The sequence below is a fragment of the Pimephales promelas genome, chromosome 2, assembly GCF_988280905.1.
Source record: "Pimephales promelas chromosome 2, fPimPro1.hap1.1, whole genome shotgun sequence".
In the NCBI taxonomy this organism is placed as follows: domain Eukaryota; kingdom Metazoa; phylum Chordata; class Actinopteri; order Cypriniformes; family Leuciscidae; genus Pimephales; species Pimephales promelas.
In genome coordinates, this window is record NC_142770.1 from 3,241,061 (window position 1) to 3,255,971 (window position 14,911).

A 14,911-nucleotide genomic window follows, 5' to 3' on the forward strand; every position below is an offset into this window, starting at 1 on the left:
AAGAAACTTTTTCTTGCTGGACTTTATTGCTGTAACTTAATCGTGTTACTTTCTACCGGGTGTCGGACGCTGTCGGTTAGATCACAACACTAGAGTCAGAGCACTATAATTGTTCTTCACGCACACAGTAACTGAAATTTAAAACCTTTAAAAGAAAAGGCTCAATAAACTATTGCATAGATAGATAATGTATAATACACTGTTCATAAATATGTATTTCCTTTGTGCTTTGAACTTTTCAATACGGACTCAATGCGCTGTAACTTCATGTGGCTTCAAGCACATCATTCTCCGCTCGGGATGCACATAAGTGCTTTGTGCTGCACCGTATTGGAGCCGTAATATCATAATGCAGTGACGTAATGACAGATTATTAATTGCCTTTCAATTATATGTTGCTTTATAGCAGCCATGGCTATATTTTTTTTTAATGATTTTTGTTATCTTGTTTTTCATGAATGTATTTTTCAAAAATAAGAGCAATGTGTATTATCTATTATTAATATGGTTTATAATAGCATTTTTGTCATAGATTATGACAAAGTAATCATATGATCCACCAGCGAGGAACCAGCAGAACAGAGTGAACATTATTTCTGTTTAGTTCAATCCTACTTAATAGGAATTTATTTAAAATGCTCGCTCTACTCCACACCATTAATGTCTTGTGCGGACATCCGTATTTTGACTTTCGGTTTTAAGTAAGCGATTTAAAAGCTCCCAAGTCCCAGCGGAGTCACACGTTGATTAACCGGTGGGAATATACACAATAGGCCTACCTGATATTGAACACAAGAGGGCAGTATAGCACTACGTATGACTCAGATTATTATTTTTTTATGAATTTTACAACAATTCTGGCTGTTTTTGAACATAAACACAATTCTTAAATGAAAAAAAAGGAAAAATTGGGGAAGTTATAATATTTGTATAATTTAATTTAGAAACAAATGATGTATAATTACATTTTTAGAAGATATGAGGCTTTTAGTGTTTACTTTTTTGACATTACTTTAATCTTTTGCCATAGTTGCACATGTCTATTGGCTAATAAATGTGATGTATCTGTTGAGTTTCAAGCAATTTCAAGCAAGCTAAGAGTCCCAAAAGCATCAAAAAATAATGTTAAAGTTTGTTTCGTTGCCACGGCATTTTGAAAGTGACACACTTCCTGCTGCCAGTTGGTGGCGCTATAACTTTGACTCACAATAGTCACATCCATGTGATCGGTCTCTTACAGCGAAAACACTGCTGAAGTTTCATCAAGATCAGTTAATGTATGCTGAAGTTATAACACACATCCTGTTCCATGTTTCTCGCCATAATTTCGTTTCCTCGCCACGGCCAAACCGTTCGAGATATAAAAAATCCCGTGGCACTTTTTCATCCTTAATGTCTTGACTTCACGCTGATCGAGTTTCGTCGAATTTGGTTCAGTGCTCTAGGAGCAATAATTTAAATTACATTGCATGTGTTTTAAACACAACCCTAAATAGCCAACTTCCTGTTGGGCTGGGGTAAAAAGTAAGAGTGTGAAGTATATATGAAACGATGAGATCTATATGTGTACCAAGTTTCATATTATTACATGCAAGTGTGTTTGATTTATGGACCAAATTTTCAGACCAAGTTTATTGACCAAGTTAATCTGATTAATAAACTAATTATATAAAACTATTGTCAATTCACTACAATTAAACTAGTTATATGCCTTTACTTATAAAAAATAAAAATAAAAACTTATTTAAAAAATACCAGGCTTGAGAAATGTATTTTCTTTATGCAGGTCATACACACAGCAGTGAAATGGTTAAGCCCCCTCCCCCTGCACACACACACACACACACAGACACAGACAGCCAGCCAGCCAAAGGCTCAGAGTGGCCATATTCAAACAAAAATATCTGACTTTCTGTGGGTCCTAGCTAATAAGTGTCAATTAGAAAGTTGTCCGGCTCGAGGAGTACAATATACATACCAATTTTTGTAACTCTAGTTAAAACTAACCACCCCACTTTTGTCAAAAGGTGGCGCTACTGAGCCCTCACCACGCCCGTTTCTGCAACTTTGCACATGTCTACTGGCTAATAAATGTGATGTGTCTGTCGAGTTTCATGCAATTTGAAGCATGCTAAGGGTCTCAAAAGCATCCTAAAAGCATCCTAAAAGAAGGGTAAAGTTTGATGCGTCGCCACGGCAACAGTTTCAAAGATATCAAGAATCCATTCACAGGTCTACATCTGCCGTATGTTTACATTATACATATGAAGTTTGAAGCAAATCGGGTAAAAATAAAAGGGTGATATCTAAGCATTTTGAAAGTGACACACTTCCTGCTGCCAGTTGGTGGCGCTATAACTTTGACTCACAATAGTCACATCCATGTGATCGTCCTCTTACAGCGAACACACTGCTGAAGTTTCATCAAGATCAGTTAATGTATGCTGAAGTTATAACACACTTCCTGTTTCACGTTTCTCGCCATGATTTCGTTTCCTCGCCACGGACAAACCGTTCGAGATATAAAAAATCCCCTCGCAAACTTTCATCCTCAATGTCTTGACTTCACGCTGACCGAGTTTCGTCGAATGTGGATCAAAGCTCTAGGAGGAGTATTTGACATTCCATTGCGAGCGTTTTACAAACAAACCTCAATAGCCAAATTCCTGTTGGGCTGGGGTAAAAAGTAAGAGCGCGAGGTATAGATGAAACGATGAGATCAACGTGTGTACCGAGTTTCATATTATTACATACAAGCGTGTTTGAGTTATGGACCAAGTGTTCGGACCCCGTTCCAGGGGGCGCTGACGAGCTGCCCTGCCACGCCCGGGTACCATCTTCAGCCCGGCTCTGATGGCCGCGGGTTCTGACCCGTGTGCAAAGTTTCAAGAGTTTTCGAGCACGTTAAGGGCCCCAAAAGTGCCCAAAAGGTAGTAAAATAATAATTATTATAATAATAATATAGCTGCGAGCAGCGATGGCGGGCCCAAGCCGGTGGCACCGCAACCCCGGTTCCTTTAGTTACCTAAAGGCACCCGGGTAGCGGTGCCGAAGGCTTTGGCCCTTTTATGATTAAATGTTAAAACGGCTTGCCATACTCTGTCATTTCGACTAGTCACAATTATGTTACAGATGTCTTAAATGATAATACAAACTATCCAAAATGTAATTACGAATAGACAGAAAGACGTTGTTGATATCTACAATGTTAATTCCGGACAGGCAAACTTAGCTTTTAAATGTTAAAAGGGCTTGCCATACAGGGACGTAGGCTCAGAGAGAGGCTCACCATATTCAAACCAAAATATCTGACTTCCTCTTGGTCCGAGCTAATGACTATGTATTAGAAAGTTGTCCGGCTTGAGGAGTACAATGTATATACCGATTTTTGTAACTGTAGATAAAACTAACAACCCCACTTTTGTCAAAAGGTGGCGCTATTTAGTCCTTGCACATTGCCCGTTTCTGAAACTTTGCACGTCTACTGGCTAATAAATGTGATGTATCTGTTGAGTTTCAAGCAATTTCAATTTCAATTTGACTGTTGAAAAGAAGTGCGCCGATTAGATACTCAGGATCGGTATCGGCTCTGACACTGCCATCTTTGACGAGGCTGATTCAAATTCTATATTGTGCATATACTATTCTGTTAGGCACAAAGGCACAAAAACTTTCTAAAGTACCATAAAGTTTTTGTGTACTGTATTATTAGTGTTCTGAAGCTATTATGTGATATAGAAATTAATATTTAAGTCATTAAATTCAAGAACACAAACTTTTCCCTCTCTGCGCCTGTCAGTCATTCTCCATTCAGCATTCAAACAGCACGTCACATTCGGTTACAGTCAATGATGAAACGATCTTCAATGATTCAATGTTAATCCTATTATACTGGATCTTTAAGATAAAGGTCTAAAGGTCTATATTTTCGAATGAAGAAACTTTTTCTTGCTGGACTTTATTGCTGTAACTTAATCGTGTTACTTTCTACCGGGTGTCGGACGCTGTCGGTTAGATCACAACACTAGAGTCAGAGCACTATAATTGTTCTTCACGCACACAGTAACTGAAATTTAAAACCTTTAAAAGAAAAGGCTCAATAAACTATTGCATAGATAGATAATGTATAATACACTGTTCATAAATATGTATTTCCTTTGTGCTTTGAACTTTTCAATACGGACTCAATGCGCTGTAACTTCATGTGGCTTCAAGCACATCATTCTCCGCTCGGGATGCACATAAGTGCTTTGTGCTGCACCGTATTGGAGCCGTAATATCATAATGCAGTGACGTAATGACAGATTATTAATTGCCTTTCAATTATATGTTGCTTTATAGCAGCCATGGCTATATTTTTTTTTAATGATTTTTGTTATCTTGTTTTTCATGAATGTATTTTTCAAAAATAAGAGCAATGTGTATTATCTATTATTAATATGGTTTATAATAGCATTTTTGTCATAGATTATGACAAAGTAATCATATGATCCACCAGCGAGGAACCAGCAGAACAGAGTGAACATTCTTTCTGTTTAGTTCAATCCTACTTAATAGGAATTTATTTAAAATGCTCGCTCTACTCCACACCATTAATGTCTTGTGCGGACATCCGTATTTTGACTTTCGGTTTTAAGTAAGCGATTTAAAAGCTCCCAAGTCCCAGCGGAGTCACACGTTGATTAACCGGTGGGAATATACACAATAGGCCTACCTGATATTGAACACAAGAGGGCAGTATAGCACTACGTATGACTCAGATTATTATTTTTTTATGAATTTTACAACAATTCTGGCTGTTTTTGAACGTAAACACAATTCTTAAATGAAAAAAAAGGAAAAATTGGGGAAGTTATAATATTTGTATAATTTAATTTAGAAACAAATGATGTATAATTACATTTTTAGAAGATATGAGGCTTTTAGTGTTTACTTTTTTGACATTACTTTAATCTTTTGCCATAGTTGCACATGTCTATTGGCTAATAAATGTGATGTATCTGTTGAGTTTCAAGCAATTTCAAGCAAGCTAAGAGTCCCAAAAGCATCAAAAAATAATGTTAAAGTTTGTTTCGTTGCCACGGCATTTTGAAAGTGACACACTTCCTGCTGCCAGTTGGTGGCGCTATAACTTTGACTCACAATAGTCACATCCATGTGATCGGTCTCTTACAGCGAAAACACTGCTGAAGTTTCGTCAAGATCAGTTAATGTATGCTGAAGTTATAACACACATCCTGTTCCATGTTTCTCGCCATAATTTCGTTTCCTCGCCACGGCCAAACCGTTCGAGATATCAAAAATCCCGTGGCACTTTTTCATCCTTAATGTCTTGACTTCACGCTGATCGAGTTTCGTCGAATTTGGTTCAGTGCTCTAGGAGCAATAATTTAAATTACATTGCATGTGTTTTAAACACAACCCTAAATAGCCAACTTCCTGTTGGGCTGGGGTAAAAAGTAAGAGTGTGAAGTATATATGAAACGATGAGATCTATATGTGTACCAAGTTTCATATTATTACATGCAAGTGTGTTTGATTTATGGACCAAATTTTCAGACCAAGTTTATTGACCAAGTTAATCTGATTAATAAACTAATTATATAAAACTATTGTCAATTCACTACAATTAAACTAGTTATATGCCTTTACTTATAAAAAATAAAAATAAAAACTTATTTAAAAAATACCAGGCTTGAGAAATGTATTTTCTTTATGCAGGTCATACACACAGCAGTGAAATGGTTAAGCCCCCTCCCCCTGCACACACACACACACACAGACAGACAGCCAGCCAGCCAAAGGCTCAGAGTGGCCATATTCAAACAAAAATATCTGAGTTTCTGTGGGTCCTAGCTAATAAGTGTCAATTAGAAAGTTGTCCGGCTCGAGGAGTACAATATACATACCAATTTTTGTAACTCTAGTTAAAACTAACCACCCCACTTTTGTCAAAAGGTGGCGCTACTGAGCCCTCACCACGCCCGTTTCTGCAACTTTGCACATGTCTACTGGCTAATAAATGTGATGTGTCTGTCGAGTTTCATGCAATTTGAAGCATGCTAAGGGTCTCAAAAGCATCCTAAAAGCATCCTAAAAGAAGGGCAAAGTTTGATGCGTCGCCACGGCAACAGTTTCAAAGATATCAAGAATCCATTCACAGGTCTACATCTGCCGTATGTTTACATTATACAGATGAAGTTTGAAGCAAATCGGGTAAAAATAAAAGGGTGATTTCAAAGCATTTTGAAAGTGACACACTTCCTGCTGCCAGTTGGTGGCGCTATAACTTTTACTCACAATAGTCACATCCATGTGATCGTCCTCTTACAGCGAGCACACTGCTGAAGTTTCATCAAGATCAGTTAATGTATGCTGAAGTTATAACACACTTCCTGTTTCACGTTTCTCGCCATGATTTCGTTTCCTCGCCACGGACAAACCGTTCGAGATATCAAAAATCCCCTCGCAAACTTTCATCCTCAATGTCTTGACTTCACGCTGACCGAGTTTCGTCGAATGTGGATCAAAGCTCTAGGAGGAGTATTTCAAATACCATTGCGAGCGTTTTACAAACAAACCTCAATAGCCGACTTCCTGTTGGGCTGGGGTAAAAAGTAAGAGCGCGAGGTATAGATGAAACGATGAGATCAACATGTGTACCGAGTTTCATATTATTACATGCAAGCGTGTTTGAGTTATGGACCGAGTGTTCGGACCCCGTTCCAGGGGGCGCTGACGAGCCCCCCTGCCACGCCCGGGTACCAGCTTCAGCCCGGCTCTGATGGCCGCGGGTTCTGACCCGTGTGCAAAGTTTCAAGAGTTTTCGAGCACGTTAAGGGCCCCAAAAGTGCCCAAAAGGTAGTAAAATAATAATTATTATAATAATAATAGAGAAGAAAAATAATCGCAAGGAAAACAATAGGGCCTTCGCCCTTTCAGGGCTTGGGCCCTAAATAGTGAAGAAAAATAATCCCAAGGAAAACAATAGGGCCTTCGCCCTTTCAGGGCTTGGGCCCTAATAATCCCAAGGAAAACAATAGGGCCTTCGCCCTTTCAGGGCTTGGGCCCTAAAAATAATCCCAAGGAAAACAATAGGGCCTTCGCCCTTTCAGGGCTTGGGCCCTAATAATAGTAAAGAAAAATAATCCCAAGGAAAACAATAGGGCCTTCGCCCTTTCAGGGCTTGGGCCCTAATAAATAATCCCAAGGAAAACAATAGGGCCTTCGCCCCTTCAGGGCTTGGGCCCTAATTATAATAATAATAGTAAAGAAAAATAATCCCAAGGAAAACAATAGGGCCTTCGCCCTTTCAGGGCTTGGGCCCTAATAATAAATAATCCCAAGGAAAACAATAGGGCCTTCGCCCCTTCAGGGCTTGGGCCCTAATAATCGGAAGGAAAACAATAGGGCCTTCGCCCTTTCAGGGCTTGGGCCCTAATAAATAATCCTTAGGAAAACAATAGGGCCTTCGCCCTTTCAGGGCTTGGGCCCTAATAATTATAATAATAGTGAAGAAAAATAATCCCAAGGAAAACAATAGGGCCTTCGCCCTTTCAGGGCTTGGGCCCTAATAATTATAATAATAGTGAAGAAAAATAATCCCAAGGAAAACAATAGGGCCTTCGCCCTTTCAGGGCTTGGGCCCTAATAATAATCCCAAGGAAAAATATAGCTGCGAGCAGCGATGGCGGGCCCAAGCCGGAGGCACAGCAAACCCCGGTTCCTTTAGTTACCTAAAGGCACCCGGGTGGCGGTGCCGAAGGCTTTGGCCCTTTCATGATTAAATGTTAAAACGGCTTGCCATACTCTGTCATTTCGACTACTCACAATTATGTTACAGATATCTTAAATGATAATACAAACTATCCAAAGTGTAATTACGACTAGACAGAAAGACGTTGTTGATATCTACAATGTTAATTCCGGATAGGCAAACTTAGCTTTTAAATGTTAAAAGGGCTTGCCATACAGGGACGTAGGCTCAGAGAGAGGCTCACCATATTCAAACCAAAATATCTGACTTCCTCTTGGTCCGAGCTAATGACTATGTATTAGAAAGTTGTACGGCTTGAGGAGTACAATGTATATACCGATTTTTGTAACTGTAGATAAAACTAACAACCCCACTTTTAAGTATATATATGGTGCCTTTAGTGTTATTCTGCACGACGTGCAAAAACGTAACCCCCGCTTTTTTAAGTATATATATATATATATATATATATGAAGAGTTCAGATGCAAAAGCCTCTAAATGCCATTTGAAATTTTCTTCTTTAACTCTTTCCCCGCCAGCGTTTTAAAAAAAAGTTGCCAGCCACCGCCAGGGTTTTTGACGATTTTCGCTAAATTTGAACGCCCCGCTGAATATTTTCTTCCATGAATATATGAAGATGATATATATAAAAATAAAGATCTGAGCCTCTGCTTTTAGGCAAAAACGTTTTTATTTTATCTTAATCTGTTCTTTTTTTATTGCCTCTTGAACAGAGGTAGGTTTTGTCAAAAACACAACATTTTGGACAAAAAACTGAGAAAAAGGTATTTTTATCAAACAAGTGCATTTAAAAGCAGAATACATTCAGATGTTGTTTCCTTCATATATAAAACTTTCCAAAATAAATTAAAAACATAAAATAAATGTAAAATATATCAAATTTCCCAGGATGTAAGGGAAATGTAACTTTTGCAATAAAACTTCTGCCTCTGCCTCTCTGTGTTCTACCTGTGAATAATGAATAATTGGAATTACAATAAACAGGCCTAGACACACACACACACACATACACACAAATACATATTACAATGTGGTAAATGTGCACAAAGAGAGAAATAATTTGACAATTACACCTTCATATTTAGACAGCCACACATAAATGCCTGCACACACACATACATATTATAGTGTCATAATATTATACGATCTATCTGCGGCACGTCCATGGCTAGAACTTTCTGTGACAACATGTGCATCTCTCTCACTGACTACTTGGTCCCGATCAGATTCAGAATTATCAAATAAAGAGTGATCGGACTCCGAGTCCATTAACCTCCAGTACTTCAGCCATATACCTCTGCATTGTCTGTCTGATACATTCTCACTACTCCACTGTTTGAGACGATTGCAATCTGTTTCTCTGATCAAAGAGTTGCGCAATCATTCAGGACATGCGCGCGGGTCTTCCTTACCGTATACCACCTAAAACACGGATACCCGGAAAATTCCGTGTTTGGCGCAGATGCGTTTTTTCATTAAACACGGAAAATTCCGTGTTTGGCGGGGAAAGAGTTAATGATGATTTTTATCAAACTTGTATATTTAAGTTCAGTAATTTCACTTAAATAACAATTAATAGGTAATTATCATTGCCATTTAAGTGAAATTACTGAACTTAAATATACAAGTTTGATAAAAAATCATCATTAAAGAAGAAAATTTCAAATGCATTTAGAGGCTTTTGCATCTGAACTCTTCATATATATATATATATATATATATAAAGAGGGTTATTCTGCACGACGTGCAAAAACTTAACCTCCGCATTGACTGTCGAAGAGAAGTGTGCAGAAGAGCTTGCATCAGTGAGGGCTTTGCAAAATATACATACAAACACACACACACACACACATATAAATGAGGTTAGTGTTTTACAATATTAAGGAAAGCAAATGTATTGAAATATAGCACATGAATTTTAAAATCATTCAGCTTCAATTACCAATTTGTAGTTTACCAATTTATCTTACTTTTATTTAAACCAAGCTATACATTTAAAAGATTAGGGTTATATGCATATTTTGTCATTTAAAAAAATAAAAAATTGTTATGCAAAAAGATAAGGACTTGCAGAAAAAATCTACAGTCAGCCAAACACACACACACACACACACACATAAACGCAGACACCAGCAACCCCCCCTCCCTCTTCCCCACACAGACACTGATAGAGACAAGATACACATCCAAACTGCAATATCTGACTTTCTTTTGGTCTGAGCTTCTTACTGTTAATTAGAAAGTTGATCGGCTTGACAAGAACAATATACGTGGCATGTTTTGTAACTGTAGGTAAAACGAGCAAAGTTAACACATTTTATGTGTCCTTTTTTAGTCATAAAATTATTTTCCTCGCCACGGCCAAACCATTCGAGACATCAAAAATCCGTCCGGAATTGAGCATCCTCAATGTCTTGCCTTCATGCACACCGAGTTTTGTGGTGATTGGTAATCACATGCGTTGTAATTTGATGTATTTCTCCTAGGAGATTTATTCAAACAACCCATAATTCCCAACTTCCATTTGACCGGTCATAAAACTTAGAGCACGAAAGTTGTTTGGCCTGATGTGATCTATAAGTGTACCGAGTTTCATATTATTACATGCAAGTGTGTTTGATTTATGGACCAAATTTTCAGATCAAGTTTATGGACCAAGTTAATTTAATTAATAAACTAATTATATAAAACTATTGTCAATGCACTACAATTAAACTGGTTATATTATGCCTTTACGTATAAAAAAAATAAAATAAAAACTTATTTAAAACATACCAGGCTTAAAAAATGTTTTTTTTTTCTGCAGGCCAGACACACAGCAGTGAAATGGTTAAGCCCCCTCCCCCTACAAACACACACACAGAGGCACAGACAGGCAAACACACAGACAGAGACAGAGATGTAGGCTCAAAGAGACCATGACCATATTCAAACAAAGATATCTGACTTTCTGTGGGTCCTAGCTAATGAGTGTCAATTAGAAAGTTGTCTGGCTCGAGGAGTACAATATACATACCGATTTTTGTAACTGTAGATAAAACTAACAACCCCACTTTTGTCAAAAGGTGGCGCTACTGAGCCCTCACCACACCCGTTTCTGAAACTTTGCACATGTCTACTGGCTAATAAATGTGATGTGTCTGTCGAGTTTCATGCATTTTGAAGCATGCTAAGGGTCTCAAAAGCATCCTAAAAGCATCCTAAAAGAAGGGTAAAGTTTGATGCGTCGCCACGGCAACAGTTTCAAAGATATCAAGAATCCATTCACAGGTCTACATCTGCCGTATGTTTACATTATACATATGAAGTTTGAAGCAAATCGGGTAAAAATAAAAGGGTGATATCAAAGCATTTTGAAAGTGACACACTTCCTGCTGCCAGTTGGTGGCGCTATAACTTTGACTCACAATAGTCACATCCATGTGATCGTCCTCTTACAGCGAACACACTGCTGAAGTTTCATCAAGATCAGTTAATGTATGCTGAAGTTATAACACACTTCCTGTTTCACGTTTCTCGCCATGATTTCGTTTCCTCGCCACGGACAAACCGTTCGAGATATAAAAAATCCCCTCGCAAACTTTCATCCTCAATGTCTTGACTTCACGCTGACCGAGTTTCGTCGAATTTGGATCAAAGCTCTAGGAGGAGTATATGACATTCCATTGCGAGCGTTTTACAAACAAACCTCAATAGCCGACTTCCTGTTGAGCTGGGGTAAAAAGTAAGAGTGTGAGGTATAGATGAAACGATGAGATCAACATGTGCACCGAGTTTCATATTATTACATACAAGCGTGTTTGAGTTATGGACCAAGTGTTCGGACCCCGTTCCAGGGGGCGCTGACGAGCCGCCCTACCACGCCCAGGTACCAGCTTCAGCCCAGCTCTGATGGCCGCGGGTTCTGACCCGTGTGCAAAGTTTCAAGAGTTTTCGAGCACGTTAAGGGCCCCAAAAGTGCCCAAAAGGTAGTAAAATAATAATTATTATAATAATAATAATAGTAAAGAAAAATAATCCCAAGGAAAACAATAGGGCCTTCGCCCTTTCAGGGCTTGGGCCCTAACAATAGGGCCTTCGCCCTTTCAGGGCTTGGGCCCTAATAATCCTTAGGAAAACAATAGGGCCTTCGCCCTTTCAGGGCTTGGGCCCTAATAAAGTTCTTAAGAATATATCTGGCACACATAAGGGTGTGTCTTTGAGTTAACACCTTCTGACCATTTGTCTGAATGCTAATTTCTACAGTACTGTTCCTTGCAAATGGTCAACTTCTGCCCTCAGTAAGTCTGGGGAGGTTAACATAGTACATTTCCACTATAAAATGTTTAAAATATATATAAAATGACTTTATTTTCATTAGAGTTAAAAGGAATAGTCAAACATTAATGTGTTTTAAATGATGCATAGATATCATTGAAAAACCTTTTCATTTATGGAGTCAGATGAAACGAGTTAATACATAAGATAAAATGTATTGAATTTAATTAAAAATCCCTTTGCCATGGGAAGAGACGGAACACGCGTGAGACCTTCACTTCTTATAGAGTACCACCACTGGATTGAGTTAGCAGGCCTTATAGGAGTTCGTAGGTTGCCCGTCACAATGTCTAGGTTGTGTTTCCCTGGGTCACCACTAGAGGTCTCTTCCCCTTACCGTCACCACCTTATCTGGAACTGCATTTCCCATCATCCTGTTCTGTCACTTACTGATCATTGCTCACAGCTGTCCCCCCCCACTCACATCATTTGCACCTGGCTATTTATACCCTGTCTGTTTCTTTGTTCATTGTGGATTCCTTGTTTATTGTCACCACACTTCGCTTGTCTGCTTCTTGTTTAGTTTCATGTTTTGGACTGCCTTTCTGGATTTTTGTCCCTTTGCCTGACTACGTTTTTGGATTGCCCCAATTAAATACTGCTCTTGGATCTATCGTTTCCTGTGTGTGTATTGTGACAGTCCTGCTCACAGTTACAACAATCACAGCAGTTATACCACACCAGGGTCTAAGCTATGTCATTGCTTACAGGTTGAATGATTCTGATTGGCTAAGAAATAGATAAATAATAGATTGGCTAAGAATACAGACAGACTGAAGCATATCTCCATCGATTATGCAGCTGACACTTGGACCCTGAAGTTTGGTACCTCATTACCTTCCAGGTTTGTTTAGACACATTACAGGTCACAGATTTGGGTTGCTGGGCCTGTCCAGAAAAACAACTCCAATAATGCCAGTGATCCCTTAACCTGTAACCAAGAAGACTAACACACACACACCGACACACTGCTTTTCCAAGGTTGGATTTGGCCAGGCTTTAACTATAAACAGGAGAGTCCTCTCAAAACATCAAGATAATGCCTTCGTTCTCTCAATGACAGCTAAACTTTAGTCTAACTGGAAAGTAAGGCTTTAACAAAGAGATGGTCCCTTAAACTATTGGCTTCATTGACCCCTATATGTTTTAACAGATTGAAGACCTTTCTCAAACACAAAACAATTCCCTATCTCTGAAAGCCGGGCTAAATACAAATACAGACATTAGAGAATACATAAAAAGAACATTTCAGTCAGTAATCACACTGCTAACTTCTATAACAAAGTAAAATCTCACAAGCCTAGAGAAGTCATTCAACTCATTTGATATTTAGAAGGAAAAATATTTATTATTGCCTTGATTATAATCACTCATACATTAAAGCAGCAGTGGATTCCAATCCACCCCCTTCAAACATAACAACAAAATCCCCATATCATTTCAGTTCACACTTACATAAAATTAGAGGGAGAAATTTTAATGTGTATTTGGTGTGCTGTTCGGGGAAAAGGCTTCAAGCTCGGAATTCGGCCCAAACCTGTAGTACGCCCCCCGGTATGTAAGTGCTTATGACAAGAAAGAAGGGGGTGGTGGAGGGATGCTGCAAAACTGCCAATGCAACGAGGTGAGACTACTGGGTATGTATATATATATCTCTCTTCGTTGATTGCCGAGTGCTGAACTAAGTGAATAAAATACAATTTTAGTGACATAATTAAGCAACTATGTGGAATATGTAATTTAATGTGTACCAAGTATTATGCTGAAATCCCAACCCAGATTATGGATGGATCATTTACACTCTGTTACACATAGGCCTATTTGTCATTTGAATGAGTAATAAATGACACTGAATGTCAGTGGGATCACATCAGTGTTTTGTGTAAGATTGTGTAAGACTTGTGTAAGTATGGACTCGAACTGACAAAGAATATATTAAAGGGTTAGTTCACCCAAAAATGAAAATTAAGTCATTAATTACTCACCCCCATGCTGTACCAACCCCGTAAGACCTTCGTTCGTCTTCGGAACACAAATGAAGATATTTTTGATTGAATCTGAGAGCTGGATCAGTCCTAGATAGACTGCCTAAGGGACTGGCTCTTGACGGTCCATAAAGTCATTAAAGAAAAGGTTTAAATATTCCATGTGCCTACAGCGGCTCAATTATAAGTTTATCAAGCGACGCGAATACTTTTTGTGCGAAAAAAACATAAATAACGACTTTATTCGACTATTCCATTACTTCCTTATGGGCGCATGCGCGAGAACTGAGACGAGGACGTTCTCCTTCGACTACTTCTTGTTACCGGCTGCTCACCGCTTAGGAGTTTTACCGCCACCTACCGTATAAAATGATGATCCATATATAAGGCGCTCCGGATTATAAGGAACACTGTCGTTTTTTGAGAAGATTAAAGGCTTTTAAGTGCACCTTATAGTGCGGAAAATACGCTAATTGAAAAGCGTATGTACAGCGCGCATCTTCCTCTGCTTATAAACAGAAAGTTTTGCACTTCCAGCTATATCAGCACATCATCTTATACGGTAGGTGGCGGTAAAACTCCTAAGCGGTGAGCAGCCGGTAACAAGAAGTAGTCGAAGGAGAAGAACGTCCTCTTCTCAGTTCTCGCGCATGCGCCCATAAGGAAGTAATGGAATAGTCGAAATAAGTCGTTATTCATGTTTTTTTTCGCACAAAAAGTAGTCTCGTCGTTTGATAAACTTATAATTGAGCCGCTGTAGGCACATGGAATATTTAAACCTTTTCTTTAATGACTTTCTGGGCCGTCAAGAGGCAGTCCTTTAGGAGCCAA

At 38.7% G+C, this 14,911-nt stretch overlaps 1 protein-coding gene across 2 annotated transcripts in view; it reads right to left on the minus strand.

The window, feature by feature from the left end:
* LOC120486621 (SLAM family member 9-like) overlaps positions 1–14,911 on the minus strand; it is a 62,354-nt gene that overhangs the window by 28,194 nt on the left and 19,249 nt on the right. The window lies entirely within an intron of this gene.